A 20,305-nucleotide genomic window follows, 5' to 3' on the forward strand; every position below is an offset into this window, starting at 1 on the left:
TTTGCGCTTCTTGCCCTTTGCTTCTTTGGAATTCGACATAGTGAATCAATAAAAGCAGTATAAATAAGCCAGTTCTAAAATCTGCAGACAAATCATCACAAACTCCACGTTGTCAGCACCGGCCACATCAGAAACCGGCAAAGGCAGTGTGATGGTATACGATCGTGAAATATACTTAACATGCCAACGAGGTAGAGGATGACAGCCTTTTGTGAGCAGTTTGTGCACGAGTAGCAAAATATGTTTGCATTAGAGGGAACATTGCCCCCTAGATGTGCAAGTCATGAGACTGAATCAGGTTTAATATCACCAGCATATGTTGTGACAGCAGTTTTGTGGCAGCAGTGCAATGCAATGCATAATAATAAAAACTATAAATTACAATATGAAGTAGGTAGTTAAAAAATAAGTAGTGCAAAAAGAGAGGGAGAAATAGTGAGGTAGTGTTCATGGGTTCATTGTTTGTTCAGAAATCTGATGGTAGAGGGGAAGAAGCTGTTCCTGATACATTGAGTGGAGTTTGAGGCCTCGTGTTTGTGCCCTGTCATTGGCGAATCCAGGATCAATATTGAAGTTCATAGCCCGACTCCCATCCACTGCAAGTCTGCCAGGGAAACTGAAGGCACAATGCCTGCAAATCTCTGAGCCTGCTGGAGGCTGGACACGAAAGAAGTTGACTGTCCTGGGTTAAAGGACTGTGTATGTCAGTGGGTGGATGGGTGGGAGGATCAGGGCTTGTTCTGTTGTTGCTGTTTTGTCACTTAGTATGTGTTCTGTGTTGTTCTGGTGAACATTGTGGACATGCAGTGTTGGTGCCTGAATGTGTGGTGACACTTACAGGCTGCCCCCAGCACATACTGGGACATGCTTCTGGTGCTAACCGAGCACGCTCACATCTTATTAACTCATATTTGTGCATTTTTTTGGAATATGGAAGCAAACTGGAGCACCTGGAGGAAACTTGCGCAGTACAAACTGCTTCCAGAGAGTGGGGGGGGGGGGGGGGAGTTGATTCCCATTGTTAATGGTCTCTTATGCCAACATTTCACAGTGTGGAAAATATATAGCACTGTGCAAAAGTCTTAGGCACATTTATATAGCTATGGTGCAGAAGACTTTTGCACAGTAGTGTATTTGTCAATGTTGAGAGAAAAGTGAGTTTGTAAATCTGGTGGGAGTAAAGGATGTTGGGAATGGCAAGGATGGAACGCCACGGGAGGGGCGTGGGACAGTTGGTAGAGAAGGAATGCCAGGTGCAGGTGAGACACCAGGCAAGGTCATTTGATTCCAAACAAGTGATCATTACAGAATGTCTCTTTGGTGCATCCCGTTCCCTCCCCTCTCCCTTCTCCTTTTCTTGACCATGATTCCCCTCTCCCTGCCCCCTTCCCACACTCAGTCCACAATAGAGACCCTTACAGAATCAGATTTTTCATCACTCGCATATGTCATGACATTTGTTTTTTTTTTCTGACTGTAGTACAATATAATATGTAAAATTACTACAGTATTGTGCAAAGATCTTAGTCACCCTAGCTATATGTATGTGCCGAAGACTTTTGCACAGTGCTGTATGTGTGAACTGGGTGGTAGAATATGATATTTTACAGATAAGACAAAAAATACTGGAAACACTCAGCAGTTCAGGCCACATCTCTGCTATATTGCTAGGGCAGCTAAGACACTTGTATAGTACTGTAGTAATTTTATGTATTGCACTGTACTGCTGCCGCACACAAAAAAAAAAACAAATTTCACTGAGAAGAGAGACAAGCTTGGTGTTTCAGGTCAGAGATCCCCGGGGTTTCCCAACCTTTATCCATGGATCCTTACCATTAACCAAGGGTCCATGGATCCCAGGTTGGGAATCCCTGCTTGATCAGAACTTATTACAGAAGTTTATTTTGTGAATATGCCTGCTTAGAACTCGTCCGTAATAATCTTCCTCTGTAATGAAATGGGAATGTAAAGTCCTGCTACTCATCTTTAGAGATTTGCTCTGTTTGTTTGGCATATAGTAAATTAATTAAAAAAGACAAAATAACTTTTGCAGGATTTTGTCAATGAAGACTTTTTAGACTTGACTCTAGTGTGAGAAGATGTTCTGCATATCGCCTTAAATAAGGAATGTTCTATTCAATGTTATTAAGCTTGGAATATCTGTTCTTCTAAGTGTTTCTGATCAATATTATCACTTGTACAGGATAATGGAATAAAGTTTTTAACTTATCAGTAGTCTTAAAAATGTGTTCAAAATTTAATTATTTTTTGCTTTACAACAAATTAAATTATATTGACTTCTGAGCTGTTTTGCATCACTTATCCTTCATCACTTTCAACTTTACTTCAGTGTAAACCATAAGGGTAATACATTCCTGGAATCATAATGAATGTAGAGAAATATATCTCTCTGGGTTCTATACATGCTTGTCCCTATTCTGTTTTGTTCTGGAATATTGCCTGGTTGTTCTTTCACTTTTATTGGTATTATTGTCATAGACCGTGTCAATAAAATCATTATGCAAAATTGTGAAAACACAAGGTAGACATTATAATTGTTTTGCGTATTACTGCCCATTACACCGCTGGTGTTTAGGGCAGCAGTGAAGGTCCTCCATCTCTGGGTGGTGTTCAGGGCTTCTTTCATCATGTCAGTAGCTTCCTCTCGTTTTTCACTACTGTCAGTCATGGAAGTCCCGGGTGGAGACTCAGGAATACCGTCACACTCTGATGTAGATGGATTCTCATTGCTGTTTCTGTAATAATTTTTTTTCACCAGTCAGATTTGTTAGATTTGAGCTGAACCCCCAAACCTGGAGGACCAGTGGACCATCCTTGATCTGGACTCCACCCTTTGACCTGTTTGGCATAGGTGACCGTGACCGTACCAAAAAACAAAGCATAAAGCCCTGACTGCCGCCAACATAGCTCTCCAGGCACGCAAGCCTCCAAACCATGACTAGGTTGTGGTCCTCTTGGAAGAATTCTTGTTTTGGAGTAAGGTTAAACATCTTTGTCCATGTTAGGACAATAAATATAGCATGTGCTACCTGCCATATGGTAAAACAAAACATGTATGTCGATATCTGCAAAAATTTTTTTTTTGCATTATTGCAATATACCAGCAGATAGACATACATTTAACTAACATGCTTGCATTTTTCTTTATGCAACACTTGCTTAGCGTAGAAAGGTGAGAAAATATTTCCATTGTCATCTGGCTATTTCACAGCAGATGTATGCAGTCTGTCGTGCTGTCACTAACAGGACTTACTTTGTGAATAGAATATGTCAGAACCGGCTGCTGTCTTTGCTCTTTGATGCTTTTAAAAATAATGACTGGACTTAAGTATGAAGTGGCCTACTTTCAGTAACTTCACGATGGAGAGTAATTGTTAACACTTAGAAAGCCCATTTCTCCTTTTCTCCATAACTTGACAAGCAATGCACATTTTTTCAAGGAAGCTGGATGCTCATGACTGCCATATTTGCTGAGCCCATCCATGAATCAATGCCCAGTTTACTATACTTTTGCTAGAGACTTGGGTTTTATTTATTTATTTAGAGATACAACATGGAATAGGTCCTACCAGATGCTGAAGGAACTCCACAGGTCAGGCAGAAACTATGGAAAGGATAAACTGGCACCATTTCGGGAAGAGACCATTCATCAAGACTGGAAACATTCCTTCTTTGATCTCTTTCAAGGTTTTTCTGCCTTGCGTGTTGCAATACAATTGAGCAGACCATACTCCGTAATTCGCATCGGATGAAGCTGTGATACATTTTCCTTTCTGGCTCTTGTCAGTCTCCTTCTGCTTTTGATGGATGTATCATTCCCATTATATTATCTTGCTTCCTTGTGCTTTTGGTTTCTGAGGAGGGTAAGGGTAGTCATCACACAGGTCCTGTGTGATGACTAAAGGAAGCTTTTCTATCTCCCACAGTGATTTCTCTTTCCATTGTTTAGAATCTGTACCTGTGAGAAGATATATTCTTGGTTCTACTCTGTGCTCATCTACATGTTGTGCTTTGGTCAGTGGACAAGAAGCTGGTATTTACGTATGTGAATGATACTGTGACCATTAACACCACCACTTCCCTTGTTTCCATTTTTTCTTCATTTTCTTGCAGGCATTTACAGGAAAATAAGAATAGCAATAGAATTTATGGAAACCCTTAAATAACAAAGACTTACAAGCATCCAATGCACAAAAGAAAACAAATTCTGCAAATAATAAGAAAAAATAGTAAATAAATAATACTAAGAGCACAAGTTGTAGAGTCTTTGAAAGTGAGTCAATAGATCACAAGAGGACTTGTTTCTGTATGTAAACTAGATTATGCAACCATAGTGATGTATTGATGCTAAGTGGTGAAATGAGTATTGGTAACACACACAAAATGGTGGAGGAACTCAGCAGGAAGGGCAGCATCCATGGAAAAGAGTAAACCATCAATGTTTTGGGCTGAGAGGACCTGCTGAAGGGTCTCGGCCCAAAACGTCGACTGTTGACTCTTTTCGATAGGTGCTGCCTGACCTCCTGAGTTCCTCCACCATTTTGTGTGTGTTGCTTGGATTTTCAACATCTGCAGATTTTCTCTTTTGTGATTGGATTACTACTTTGTGAAGTCTCTTCCAGCGATGCCTACCCTGAAGAAGTTTAAATCCTTCCTTCGGGAGTTCAGTGATGCCCTTTCTCCCCCTGTGACCTCTGCCACCCTCCGACTCTGTTTTCTGAGTTCTGATGAAGGGTCTCAGCCCAAAATGTCGACAGTTTACTCTTCTCCATAGATGCTACCTGACCTGCTGAGTTCCTCCAGCATTTTGTGTGTGTGTTGCTTTGGATGACGAAGGGTCTCAGCCTGAAACGTCGACTGTACCTCTTCCTAGAGATGCTGCCTGGCCTACTGCATTCACCAGCAACTTTGATGCGTGTTGCTTGAATTTCCAGCATCTGCAGAATTCCTGTTGTTTGCTTTCTTATTACTTGGCTTCACCAGTCACCTTCCAGCTACCCTCTTCCCCGCTCCCCAATTTTTTTTTATTCTGGCATTTGCCCCTTCCTTTTTAGTCCAGAAGAAGGGTCTCAGCCTAAAATGTCGACTGTTTATTAATTTCGATAGATGCTGCCTGGCCCGCTGAGTTCTTCCAGCATTTTGTGTGTGTTACTGTGGATTTCCAGCATCTGCAGACTTAGAGATCGAGAGTTTGCCAACCAAAGGTCCTTAAGTTGACTTCTCAGTAGAAATTAAACACAAGTAACTAATGCAATCAAGTTCATTACAGTCTAGGCTTTTCATCTGTGATCACTTGGTATAACTGGACCAAATACTTCTAATAAGCAGTATTACCTCTAGTTCTGGTCACATGCAAAATGAGACTAATTATCACTCTAAATTACTAGTTTAAAGGTGAAGAACTTTATCACAGATTAACAAAAACTAAAAAGGCTCACTTGAATTCTGTACAAAATCTGGAACTTTAAAAAAGTGCAGGCTTTAGTAAATCTAGTTTAATATTAAAAGCCTGCTTATCAGAAGCTTTTGGTCAGGTGTATAGGCATATCTGGTAATAGTGGAGACATGTGACTTATTAATTTAATGTTGATGACATTAAAAGAGTCTTATCACGAGTTATAAACCTTAGTGGATCTACTTCAGTGCTTCAGTGTTTGGCAGTAACTTTGCAACAGCTGGCCTTCAAAAAGTTTTGTCCTTGAAGTGGTTGTCAAAAGAACAATACCAAATAAGAGCCAGGAATAATTTAGAATATATTCCATATCGCAACACTTGCAGCAATCTTATGAAATATCATTAATGTTAAATTATTAGATTAATGAGTTTTTGGGGTGGCATAGTAGCATAGTGGTTAGCACAGTGCTTTACAGTACCAGCAGCCCAGGTTCAGTTCCTGTTGTTGCCAGTAGGGGGTTTGTACGTTTTCTCTGTGTCCGTGTGAGTTTCCTCTGGTTGCTCCGGTTTCCTCCCACAATCCAAAATGTATCAGTTGGTAGGTTAATTGGTCATGGTAAACTGTTCAGCGATTAGACTATGATTAAACCAGGGGATTGCTGGGTGGCGCGGATCAACGGACCGGAAGGGCCTTTGCTGCGTTGTATCTCAATAATAAAAAGTACTTCATGTTATAATAGGTTCTGCAGAATTACTCAAGCACTGCATTTTCACAATGCAAAATTTGGTTGAAATTTCAAAATATTTTTATTGACCAATTAATAAATGTCACGGATAATCAATGCGTGTTAGGTGGCCTGGCACTGTAAGGGTTAGTGCAATGCTACTGCCAGGTGTAAGATCGGGATCCAACTCCTGCAGATCTCAGTAAGAATTTTGGGTTTATTTGTTTTGTGGCTGCCTGTAAGGAGCCGAATCTCACGGTTGTATAAATGTACTTTGAACTTTCAACTCGAACATTCTCCCTGTGACCTCATGGGTTTCACTTGAGTGCTCTGGTTTCCGCCCACACCCCAAAGATATATGGGTTGGGTTAGTGACTTGTCGGCATGCAATGTTGGCGTCAGAAATGTGGGGACACTACCAGGCTGTCCAGCACAATCCTCACTGATTTGATTTGATGCAAAATGATGTATTTCACTGTATGTTTCAATGCACGTGACAAATCAAGCTAATCCTTGATTTTTTTTGTATCACGCTAGCATGCAGGCATAGTATTGGAAGATACCATAGTACATGAATATTCCAATTTTATTTTGAATATAATTGGGAAACATTTTGGCCCAATTAAGCTGCTGATCCAATTAGCTGGAGTAGTTAAAAAAAAGTCTAAAAAGACAAACTGAGTAACAAATTATGTATTTAACTGAAATAAAGATCAAATTAGAACAGTGCCATGAGTACTACAGTACTATAAAACGGTGTATTAGTTCCTAATAGCTATATATGGAGGAATTCATCCAGTGTATACAATGGAAAAAAAACACCGCAAACACCTGGAGCAGATAATGGGCTGCCTGCTTACAATGCTGTCGATAGTTGCATCCTCTAAATCTTCATTTCCATTGTAATATTCAAGATGATCGTCGATACTTTCAAATTCCTTGTAGTTCCTAACTTGTTGAAGTAGTGAAATGGTCACTCCCTGCCTTTTTTGGCATCTCCTTGCCTGAATGCTTGAAACTGCAGTGAGCAAAACAGTTTGGAGTTGTCTTGCTGCTTATTTCTCACCAACTATCAGCGACCAAAATCACTGCTTTTTGAACATGAACATGCTCCAGGCACTGTGCAGTGTTTAACGGCCACACAAGTGTGCACGACTGACGCTCGCTAGAAAATGTTTGGCAACAGTTTCCTGCCCCAGTTTAAGTGGCACAGTGTCCCAATTAAGTGAAAGGAATTCCAACAATTTTCTTGATTAGTTTTTGTTCTTTAAGAGTTGTGCCAAATAAGGGGCTGTCCCGAATAGGTGGAGCCCACTGTATTTATTCTGTAACCATTTGATACAGCTTTGCCCTCATGGCACATGGTTTTCATATTCTAAACGTTTAAACCCTGGAGAGCATGTTGGGGCTGTCTGTTTCGAGAGCTCATGCAACAGTTTGCTGTGAGTTCGTAGAATTCTCAGGTGCGCTTTGCCCACTTGAGTTGAATTCGGTGCTTCGTGAAGCTTCAGAGCTGTAAGACTGCCTCGGATTAGGACCAGTCTTGAGAGGTTTAATGTTTCATTTTGTGTGATCGGAAAGTAGAAAACACAAAAGTAGCAGTCTATCTGTGCCCTTACTATAAGCCTTGAAGAAAAGAACATTGGTTCATGATCACGGTGTCACGCCATAGCTAAAGTAAATGTTATATTCATGGGACAATCCATAACAAAGGAAAGCATACAATTTTGTCCTTGAGCAAGACTATAGTTAAACCTCAGATGGATTACAGTGTTTACTGTTCCTCTCCTTGCATGGTGTGGAATATTAGGGCTTTACAAAGGGTGCAGAGCAGGACCATAAGATAAGAAACAACTATTTCAAAGCAGCTTTGCTGTCCAGAGAGGCTCAGAGAACTGGGTTTGTACACCTCAGAATAAGTACAGTCACATGATCTGAATGAGGTTTTCAAGGTCTGTAAACATCTGCTTAAAAAGGATTTTTTTTTACAAAGGCTCATGTGGATCATTTCAGGGGTTCCCAACCCGGGGTCCACAGATCTCTCAGTTAATAATAGGGGTCCATGGCTTTAAAGAAATGTTGGGATCCCTGATTAGGGAAAATCAAAATTCATGGTTAAAGCTGCATTAAAAATTAGCTTTATTTTGTTGCATGTACGTGGAAACATACAATAAAAAGTGTCATTTTGAGTCATTGTTTGCGATGTGCTGGGGGCAGCTTACAGGTCTCACCACGCTTCCGGTCCCAACATAACATGCTCGCAACTTACTAACCCTAACCTCTACACCTTCCTGGAATGTTGGAGGAAACTGGAGCACCGAGGGGAGAACACCACGCGGTCACGAGGAGAGATTATAAACTCCTTACAGACAGCGGCAGGAAGTGAGCCCTGATTCTGTGTTTGCTGGCGCTGTGAAGTATTTCGCTAAATTTTACCCTATCGTGCATGGAAGAAATACGTCGTACCTTCAACCAAAACTATCTTTTTGCAGAGTGTAGACTGTAGAACAGGGGTTCCCAAACTTTCTAATGCCATTAAGCAAGGGGTCTGTGGTCTCTGCTATAGGAGATGCTTTTAGCTTAAGGAGTTGCCGCTGATTGAAGGGGTGCTTGAATAGTTTATGAGTGGACAGAGATTGTCAGAATTAGAATCCGGTTTTATGTTACTGGCATGTCATGAAATTTGATGCTTTGTGGCAGCAGTATAGTGTAATGCATAAAAAACTATAAATTACAGTAAGACCATAGGATAGAGGAGAAGAATTAGGCCATTTGGCTCGTCTAGTCATCTCCACCATTTTATCATGGCTGACACGAGGCATTCTGCAGATGCTAGAAATTCAATCTGATATGTCTATCCACAGCTTCCTCTACTGTAAAGATGAAGCCACACTCAGGTTGGAGGAACAACACCTTATATTCCGTCTGGGTAGCCTCCAACCTGATGGCATGAACATTGACTTCTCTAACTTCTGCTAATGCCCCACCTCCCCCTTGTACCCCATCTGTTATTTATTTATATACACACATTCTTTCTCTCACTCTCCTTTTTCTCCCTCTGTCCCTCTCTGACTATACCCCTTTCCCATCCTCTGGGCTTTCCACCCCCTCCCCCTTTTCCTTCTCCCTGGGCCTCCTGTCCCATGATTCTCTCATACCCCTTTTGCCAATCACCTGTCCAGCTCTTGGCTCCATCCCTCCCCCTCCTGTCTTCTCCGATCATTTTGGATCTCCCCCTCCCCCTCCCACTTTTAAATCTCTTACTAGCTCTTTCTTCAGTTAGTCCTGATGAAGAGTCTTGCCTGAAACGTCAACTGTACCTCTTCCTAGAGATGCTGCCTGGCCTGCTGCGTTCACCGGCAAATTTGATGTGTGTTGCTTATCATGGCTGATCTATTTTCCTCTCAGCCCTAATCTCTTGCCTTCTCCTCGCAACCCTTTCTGCCCTGACTAATCAAGAATCAAGAACTAAGCAACTTCTGCCTTAAATATACATAAAGACTTGGCCTCCACAGCCACCTGTGGCAACGAATTCCACAGATTCACAACTTTCTGGATAAAGAAATTCCTTCTCATCTCTGTTCTAAATGTTTGTCTTTCTATTCTGAGGCTGTGTCCTCTGCTCCTAGACTTCCCCACCATAGGAAATGTCCTCTCTACATCCACACCACTCTATCAAGGCCTTTCAACATTTGATAGGTTTCAATGAGATCCCCCCTCATTCTTCTGTTTCTTCTAATTTTTCATATATATAAAGGAAATTAAATAAGTCGTGCAAAAAGAGAGGGAGAACATACTGAGGTGATGCTCATGGATTTACTGTCCATTCAGAAATCTGTTGGCGGAGGGGAAGGAGTTGTTCCTGAAATGTTGAATGTGTGTCTTACAAGAAGAGCAACTCTCCATAGGAATGAGTATTAATGTTGTCATCAGAAAGAATCTGGATTGAATAAACAAGGGGATATTTTTGTTTGGTAAATAATGTGGGTATTATTGGGTTTGCATGGCTTCTGGTGGGACATCGGTGATCATGACTGTATGAGATGGACTGAATGGAAAGCAAGCTTTTTATTTGGTTTGACATATTCTACAAATAATTTTGACTAATTAACCAAAGGTATGCTCAAGAAATATTGCACATAATCTATTGGATATTATGGATAACATTCAAGCAGAATGGATTAGGTGTTATACTTGATTGTGTGTTTGACAGTCTTTTTTAAGGGGTTCTTTTGGATTTCTTTGTTTTGGAGCTGCCTGTAAGGAGACAAATCTCAAGGTTGTATAATGTACACATATTTTGATGATACATGAACTTTGATTCTAGGTGAGAGCCTCTCTCTCTATGTGAGTTTGTTAATTTTCTCAAACTTGGAGCATCTGATGATGCCACTAGCACATCCTCAGACTGTATCAGTCGTTGACACAAACGGTGCATTTCACTGTACATTTCAATGTATGTGTGACAAATGAAGCTAATACTTAAAACAAGAAGCCCTTAAGTGATCTGTTGAGGGTTCCCACCAAAACAAGAATGTATTAAAAAGTACATTTAGTTTGGTGAAGGTAGTGCCTTTCCTAGTTCATACTGAAATTGTGTATCTCAGCAGGCACTAATGAACAGCACCCCATTCTTATCATGCCATTGTCAATCCAGAAGTTAAGGTACTAAATATAGGCCAGTTACAGACTGCCTTTCCTCATTACTGGAGCACTGTGCTGTATCCAAGGGTCCAAATGGCACTCAAGTTCTGAAGCATCTTTGGACCCTTTATCAAAGAGAGTCCAGAGGAGGTTCATGAGAATGGTCCCAGCAATGAGAGGGTTAACATATGATGGCTCTGGGCTTGTGCTCTCTGGGGTTTAGAAGAATGCGGTGGGATCTCAGTGCAACATTCTGAATATTGAAAGGCCTCAATTTGGGGTCCATGGACCATGGACTCCTCGGTTAATGGTAAGGCTCATTGGTATAAAAAAGGTTGGGAACCCCTGGCCTCTATATAGAGTGAAATTGGAGAGGATGTTTGCTATAGTAGGTGAGTCTAGGACCAGAGGGCACAGCCTCAGATTTGAGGAACATTAATTTTGAAACAGAGATGAGGAGGAATTTCTTTAGCGAGAGAGTGGTGAATCTGTGGAATTCATTGCCACAGATGGCTTTTGAGGCCAAGTCATTGGGAAATTGATGGGTTCTTGATTAATTAAGGTGTCAAAGGTTATGAGGAGAAGACAGGAGAATGAGGTTGAAAGATAATAAATCAGCCTTGATTGGAATGGCAGAGAAGACTTGATGGGCCAAATGGCCTAATTCTGCTGGTAGGTCCTATACTCTAATCACATTGTCATGATGTGAGGAACAGTTCCGCTTTGCCTTGCACAACAACACCCATGTCATCGGGTGTACTTTGGTTTTTTTGATCAGTCCGAAATGAAAAGGAAACGTTTTGTGCCGTACAGCCATTTGGTTCTAGTTGTTTCTTTTTCATGTTTAAGTATCAGTTAAACATCAACATTGTGTTAACCCAAAATTCACTTCAACAAAACAGTTTTCTTTAAATACCCTGGAGTACAGGGTCATGCAAATGTGCATATCCTGTATGGTGCTGTTCATACTGCTGTGGCTCTTCATTAAGAGTCAAGATGGCTTTATGTCATTTCCTGTACACCAGAGTAAAGGAGAATTAAATAGTTGTTGCGCTGGATCTAATCCAGCACAAAAGAAATCCACTAAAGATAAAGAACATAATAATAATAATAAACACACGATAAATATAAATAATTAAGATATCTTGTGTACATAGATTGATTGTATGTTCATAATGTGACAGTAGGCTGTATATAAGATGACCGATGGGACGTAATAAAGTAGTGGTGGAGTTAGTGGGTGGGTGGAGGTGTTGATCAGCCTTACTGCTTGGGGAAAATAACTGATTTTGAGTCTGGTGGTCCTGGTGTTGATGCTACATAGACTCCTCCCTGATGGGAGTGGGACAAACAATTCATGATGTTACTGGCACCTTAAGAAAAGGAACACAATAGTAATTTAAAAAACACAATAAATATACTTAAATAGCTTATATACATAGATGTCCATATAGTGATGCTGGGCACAGGACTCTCTGTACATAAGGAACTCAGCAAATGATAAAGTAGTGGTGGTTGGGGGTGTGGAGGGGTGGGTTAGTGGGTGGAGGTGTTGATCAGCCTTACTGCTTATGGAAAGTTACTGCTTTTGGGTTTAGGGATCCTAGCGTGGATACTAAGTAGCCTCCTCCCTGATGAGAGTGGGACAAACAGTCTGTGAGCAGGGTGGGTGTTACTGATAGTTTTCTAGCACCTTTCTGTATATATGACCTTGATGCCTGTGATGTGTTCTACACCATTGCTAATCCATAATGGCATAATGCAAGTTTCTATGCCATTATAGTTTACTTTCGTATCCCTTCTGTGTGCAGCCAAAGTGGAAAAACTAATATATCAATGCATAATATGTTAGCAATGATGCCTTGCAATAGGAACTTTTAAGAGGCATTTAGATAAGATAAAAGATAATCAGGCAAGGAGCAGAGGGATATAGTGCTGTGCAGGCAGATGAGATTATCTTAAATTGGGATCATAATCAGAGGGAGCCAAAAGCTCCTCTCCTATGCTGTGCTGTGCTGTTCTAAGGAAGCACTGGCAAAATTAGGTTGTCTTATTTCTGTCTAATCTAATTCCGCATGACTAGAAGTCATTGTTACAACATTAGTACTTCAGTGCTAACCTGCTAACACATTGGGGTAAATCCTATTAGAATTTCACAGAACAACACTCACAAAATGCTGGAGGAACTCAGCAGGTCAGGCAGCATCTATGGAAAGGAACAAAGAGCCGATGTTTCAGGCTGCAAGAACGTGGGACTGCTGAGGTGTCTCAAACTTGGAGCAACCAGTGACGCCGGGAGAATGACAAAACCCTCGGGTTGCACCTCAGCAGACATTCAGACTGTGTTGGTCATTGACACAAACAACACACTTCACTGTACATTTCGCACACAGAATGTTTATTTCTCTCCATAGATGCTGCCTGACCTGCTGAGTTCCTCCAGCATTTTGTGTGTGTGTGTGTTGTTCTCTTAAATCCTGATAGGATCTCATCAAAGTGTAAGTAAGTTTTCACTGAAGTGTGTGTTCTAGATTTCTAGCATCTGCAGAATCTCCTCAGTTTAGGATTTAAAAGAATTTGTTTTATAATGGGAAACATTTTTCTTAATGTTCTGCTGTCTTGTAGATTCCAATAGTTCTCAATTACCTTGCATTAATAAGCCCCTCATATTGTACTGTTGTCTACAGAATTAAAAGGCGCTATTCAACCCTTCATGACTGCAATCCAAATCTTGTCTCTTTCAAGTTCATATCTACTTTTCCCCATAAGAGACATGCTTTCTGTCTCTGACTGCTTGAGCACTTAAACTCAAAGATTTTTTAAAACAACAAACACTATTTTCTGTTTTTCTTGAAACTCTCTGTAATTTAATTCTTAATGAACCCCTTTAGCTTTCCCTGAACGACAATGTGTTCCCTTTCTTGATAGTATCCAAGTTGAATTAAAAAACTGAAAATGCTAGAAGCACTCAGCAGGATAGGGAGCATCTGTAGACAGCTACAGTTAGCTCAGGTTTGAAGATCATAGATCAGATCTGCTGAAATGCCCTTCAGAATCAAAATCAGGTTGAATATCACCACCATATGTCATGAAACGTTGTCTTTGCAGCAGCAGCACAATGCAATACATAATAACAGAAAAAAGGAATTACAGGAAGTATGTATACATTAAATAGTTAAATTAAGTAAGTAGTGCACAAATAAAAATAAAAAAAATAGTGAGGTAGTGTTCATGGGTTCAATGTCCATTCAGAAATCAGATGGCAGAGGAGGAGAAGCTGTTCCTGATTCGTTCAGTGTGTGCGTTCAGTCTCCTGTACCTCTTTCGTGATGAGAACAGGATATGTTCTGGGCGATGGGAGTCGTTAATGATGGATGCTGCTGACCATCTCCTTCCACGGATGCTATCTATTTCAGTAGTTCAATAGATAATAGTTCAATGGTTCTATTTAATATCAGAGAATGTGTACAATACGCAACCTGAAATTCTTACTCTCCACAGACATCCTCAAAACAGAAGAAAACCCCAAAAGAATGAATGACAGAAAAAAGACGTAAAAACCCCAAAGCCCTCGCCTCCTCCCACACACAAGCAGCATCAACCCTCCTCCCCCAAGTTATTCTAGCATAAAGCATCAGTATTCCCATCACACACCATGCAAGCAACAGCAAAGCCCCCAAAGACAGACCATGATCTACAGTCCATCAAAACCAAACTGTTCACTCCAACGTTTTGACATCCCTCAGGCTCTCTCTCTCACTAACAAGGGAAAGACAAATATCACTCCTTCCACAGTGACATGGTAGATAACAGTTGCTATTTTGATATTAAAGTCTGTCTGAAGTGTTTTTTTATTTTGAGTTCTCCGATTTGAAAATCAGCAAATCGATTACTGAATGCAGAGCCCACTACACTTCAGTACTGAATACCGGCGAGAATTCATGTCCACAATGCCACGTGGCCCTTGTAGCTGCTCGACTTCAGGACAAACCTGGAGATACTGAAACGCGGCCAAACGGGAACACACCATTGTGCAGAACTGCAGTTTTTGAGTGCCACTGTAGATCAAAACTCCTGATAGGACCCAAACACCCAGAAAAGAAAAATAGAACCATTACCATAGGAAGAATTTAACTGTTTAGCTGATGAGCTGGGAGAAGTCACCCTCTAGTGCCATCTTTAACTCCACCAGCCGAGTTGGATGTTTCACTGTCTTTGTGTTGTGGCTGCCTGCAAGAAGAATCACAAGGTTATATATAGTATAAATACTGTGAACCTCAAGTGTTTCCAGTATTTTTTGTTTTAAAAATTTTATATCACTTTACAATTTTCAGAAATATTCAATTGATGAATTTGTTACCTAAAGCCAATATTCAATTTAATTAACAATGGGAAAATTATATATTCCTTCAGTACAGAAAATTGAGATACAGTACTTTAGGATAAGTTTTTTTTGTTGAATTACCTTAGTTATTTCCATAACAACAATCAGCCGTGAATTTGGAATTCTGATGTGTTTTTAAAAAACATCTTAAATTCAGATCCAGATTTATTTATCACATATTCATCGAAGCATATAGTGAAATAGGCCGTTTGTGTTAACAACCAACTATCTTACTGAAAAGTGCAGGAGGTGAAATGTTCCAGGAGTCTGCTATCACTTCTGTGTCTTATGTTCTTCAGTTCCTCAAGTTAGTTTCACAAATGAACCTTATTTTAATGGCTTTGTGCCATTAGTTCACACTGCCAATTGTATCTCTTTGTTTATTTACCAAGATATAGCGTGGAATAGGCCCTTCTGGCCTTTCAGTCCATGCAGCCCAGCTCTACCTCTCCCCCCCTCCCCATTAACCCTAGCCTAATCATGGGACAATTTTTACAATAATCAATTAACCTCCTAATCTGTGGACTTTGGGAGAAAACCAGAGCTAACCGCTACACTGCTGTGGCACCCAACATCTAATACGATAGTTTAATAGAAGATAGGGTCACACAATATCCCTATTATCAAGAGCATTTGAATCTATGCCGCCAGTTTAAAAATCTGGTCCAGGTCCAGTACATCGGCCACCCAAAGCCAATAGAAAACAAAGGTCAAAATCATTTTTTATTGTTGGAATGCCAGCAGGAGCTGTCAGGGGAGCTTGTCAAATTTGGGAAGGAGGAGGGCAAAATCCTGTGTTTAAACTGAAGATGCAACACACACACACACACACACACACACACACACACACACACAATGCTGGCAAAACTCAGCAGGTCAGGAAATGAATAGACATTTTGGGCTGAGACCCTTCATCGGGACTGGAGAGGAAGGGGGGAAGATACCAGAGTAAGAAGGTGGGGGTGGAAAAGGAGGACAAGCTTGAAGGTGATAGGTGAAGCCAGGAAGGGGATGATGGAAGAAACTGGGAGGTGGTAAGTGGAAAAAAACAAAGCGCTGGAGAAGGAATCTGACAGGAAAGGAGGGTGGACCATGGGAGAAAAGGAAGGATGAGGGGCACCGGGGGAAGGTGATAGGCAGGTGAGTGGAAGAGGTAAGAGACCAGAGTGGGGAAATGAAGAAGAGGAAAGAGAGAGTGGAAAATACTGGAAGAAAAAACCTCCTAAAAAGGTACTGACATCAGGGAAGAATCACATCAGGTTTATTATCATTGACATATATTAAAAATACTGTAAGTTATAATAACAAGTATAAAAATAACAATAACAATTATTATTGACCATTGTTAATAATGGTCATGGATTAACCATTAATCCATGGTTAATGGACCATGGACCATTTAGAAATCTGATGGCAGAGCTGAAGAAGCTGTTCCTAAAGCATTGAATGTGTGTCTTCAGGCTCCTGTACCCTTTCCCTGATGGTAACAATGAGAAGAGGGCATGTCCTGCATTTTGGGCGGAGAATTCCACAGGTTCGCTACTCTCTGGGAAAAGCACTTCCTCCTCATCTCCATCCTAAACCTACTCCCCTGACTCTTGAGGGTATGTTAACATAAAGCATCGGTGTGGCCATGGTGATGTTTTGTTGTATACATGGTAGCACATCAGTTAGCGTAACTCTGTCGCAGCACCAGCGACGCAGTTTCAGTTCTCACCTCTCTGGAAGGAGTTTGCACATTCTCACCATGAGTGCTCCGGTTTCCTCCTACATTCCAAAGATGTACGGGCTACGAGGTTAATTGGTCACATGGGTGCAGGTTTGTTGGGTCAGAAAGGCCTGTTATCGAGTTGTATCTCTAAATAAAAATATATATCTAAGCAAATTGTCAATGGTACTATATTATAGGAAATCTGGAGAATTTATTAAAAAAATACTCTTTGTGGTCCTTGCGCTTGTAAGAACAAATTGTCACAAATAAAAGATCACAAAGTAATCTGAGATTTCTTTTAAACTGTGAAGGTTTTGATTTTTAACAGCTGTGCTAGGTCCTTACCCATATATTATCTTTTAGAGCCTTTTGTAAGCACATGTTAATTGGCTCCTTTCTGTGACAAATTATGAACACTTACTTTGATGAGGTTCATCTGTGATTGTGTTGGTAGTCAAGTAAAAAGACTTCCAAGCCTTTGCTTGTTCCCCAAATCGCCACCAACAGCTGCACGTCAATATAGCATTGAGTAATGACAGGATTAGGGCTGATTTGATTCATGTACAGATTTTCCACAGGATATTTTCAGCCTTTTAGTGTCCGGGTCATACATTCCCTTTTTTTTTGTCATTTATGCAAATTTTGGTTCATTTCTGGCTCAAATCCCAAAGTCCATGTGTAAAATCAAACAATTGTTCTGTATTTCCCTTACCAGACTGTCACTAAGTGGAGTTGTAGTTGGAATAATTGGAAGATATGAATTATTTTATCATTTATTTATGATCATCTCTCACAGGAATTAATGAAATCTTCTCAGTAGTTTCAATTTGATTTTCTGGTGATTTTTTTTTTCCCCTTTTTGTCGTATCCATTTCCATTCTCGGCAGCAATGTTAGTGCCGATCGCTATGAAGTGACTGATGGACTTGAGAGCAGTAGGAATTGCTGTGTTTTGCTGGAAGACAGGTTTCTCAATTCACATCGTACTTCTACTCTTTGCTTTCTTCCCCAGAATGATTCAGTGCTGCTGAACTTCAAGTTTAAATTTATTGCCATTTGACTGTACATATATACAACCAAATGGAGCAATGTTACTCCGGACCACAATGCTTCAGCACAGTGTATATCACACAGAACACATAAAACAAAATATTACCACAAAAAAGTTAACAAAATGCATGTAGTGCACAGCACAGGTAAACAGTAAACAGCTCACTGTCCTAGTGACGAGACCTCGGTGGTGACAGGGTATTCATTAGTCTCACAGCCAGAGGGAAGAAGCTGTAACCCAGTCTGGCAGTCCTAGTCCTGATGTTCCCAACGAGAGTGGGTCAAAGAGATTTTGTGCCGTTGGTGTACATAATGGTGTACACTATTTCTGCATCCAGGTTCGATATGGAATCCAGTGGATAATCAACCAAATGGAAAGGAAATTGCAAATTGTATTCAGATGTTTTAACAAAGGAGAACTATTAATTCAGAATTTGTGGTAGGTGTTATGTTTTGTATCACCAGAAATTAATCAAAAGAAAAACACGGGGGCCCACGTAAACTGTGTCTACTGAGTTTTATTTTTAGTGAGGTGCTCACATATGACGTGGTGATATAATGATGTATGCCCCTCATTTACTTTCTACATATAACCCATAGTGAAGCGTGTAAACAAAGAATGCTTAATCAAACAATATATTTACAATATCACTCAGATAAATACTGAAATATTAAATACACTACAGTCAGAGTAATGGTGAGGCTTATGGTGCCTATGTTTATTATGAATAAATGAGATGGAAGTTGATGCTGTAAAACATAGAAATTAGGAAGCTGCTGCCCATCTCAAGATTCAAGTTTATTTATCATTCGCACATTGAAAAGCCCAGTGAAATTTGTTTTTTGCATTAACAACCAGCACAGCCAATGCCTGGTGCTGACACAACATGACCACAATTCTCAGCAAACCAAAACAGAACACAACACAACAAGCATGAAAACAACAAAAGTAAAACAAGCCACATTCCTCCCTCATATCCATGCATGCACAGCCCTCTAATCCTCTAAAATAAGATTTCATCACAGCAGATTCCTTTTCCCTCTCAGTCCCAATCTCCTGCCTTCTCATGTATACCCTTATGCCCTAAATAGTCAAGAATTTATCAACCTCTTTCTTAAGTATACCCAAAACTGTGGGATTAGTGCTGTGTTTTGATGCTGGATTAAAGACTTTTTCAGTACAGTCCAGAGCAGCAGATTTTGACCATCATACAATAATATTTCCAGCTCTGAAAATTTACTTTAATGGATGTGAACTAGCATTCTGTAAAATTTTAATTATTCTTAGAGTTTGAGAACTTGTGCATTATCTTGACTTTTTCTGTCAAAGTTTTCTTTCCTGACAGGCGGATTTGGAAGTTGATTGATTTATTTATTGAGATACAGCATGGAGTACGCCCTCCTGGCCCTTTGAGCCGTGCCAGCCAGCAGCCCCTGATTTAACCCTATATCTAAACACAGGGCAATTTACAATGACCAATTAACCTAACCGGTGGGTTTTGGACTGTGGGAGAAAACCCACATGCTCCACAGGAAAGATGTACAGTCCCCTTACAGGTGACGTTGGAAGTGAACTCCAAATTCTGACACCCAGAGCTGTAATAGCATCGCGCTAACCACTATGCAACCATGTGCCTTTATACTCATCTTCATGATTTAATTTTACTTCTGGAATTGTGTTGTCATCTACTAAATACACCAGAAAAATGTAGGGCCTCCTTTCAAATGGAAGTGATTAGTTTTTATGATATAGTGGGGAGGTAGTATCTATTGTAGTGGGGGTTGTCAGAGAGTGGTGGGTGTATGGAACACCCGGCCGGGGATGGCAGAGAAAAAGACTCATTAGAGGCATTTGAGAAACTCTTAGATAGGCACATGGATGATGGAAAAAATGGAGTTATGTGGGAGGGAAGGGTTAGGTTGATACTGGAGTAGGTTGAAAGGTTGTCAGAACATCTTAGGCCAAGGGGCCTGTACTGTGCTGTAATGTTCAAAGTTCAAAATACATTTATTATCAAAGTATGTATACAATATACAACCCTGAGATTTGTCTTCCCACAACTGGCATGAAAGGAAGAAAACCATGGAACCAACTTGCCCAAAAACATCAAGCACCAAATGCACCAAAAAAAACTAATTGTGCAAACGGCAAAAAAAATAAATGAGCGAAACACACAGAATATAAAACGCCAACCCACAAATTCATTGAAGGAGTCCAGGCCTGTACAGTTCAGCTTAGTTCAATTCAATTTAGTGTTGTGTCATTCGTTATCTGGCGGCTGCCCTGATCAAAATCGCACAAGACAGCAGCAAAAAAGGGGCATCCTGAAACACATCATAACGTGGACTACAGAGTCCAATTCACGAATAAATATTA

At 40.4% G+C, this 20,305-nt stretch overlaps 1 protein-coding gene and 1 long non-coding RNA gene across 14 annotated transcripts in view; one reads left to right on the forward strand and one right to left on the reverse strand.

Moving 5' to 3' along the window:
- Nucleotides 1-20,305, forward strand: part of mef2cb (myocyte enhancer factor 2cb) — a 289,923-nt gene that overhangs the window by 35,520 nt on the left and 234,098 nt on the right. The window lies entirely within an intron of this gene.
- On the reverse strand, nucleotides 13,985-15,313 carry LOC140211362 (uncharacterized). Its single transcript, XR_011889433.1, has 3 exons — nucleotides 15,250-15,313; nucleotides 14,903-15,014; nucleotides 13,985-14,191 (listed from the first exon to the last, which is right to left on the reverse strand). It is a non-coding gene; the product is annotated as an uncharacterized lncRNA (long non-coding RNA).

This window comes from Mobula birostris, chromosome 17 (assembly GCF_030028105.1).
Source record: "Mobula birostris isolate sMobBir1 chromosome 17, sMobBir1.hap1, whole genome shotgun sequence".
Classification (NCBI taxonomy): Eukaryota; Metazoa; Chordata; class Chondrichthyes; order Myliobatiformes; family Myliobatidae; genus Mobula; species Mobula birostris.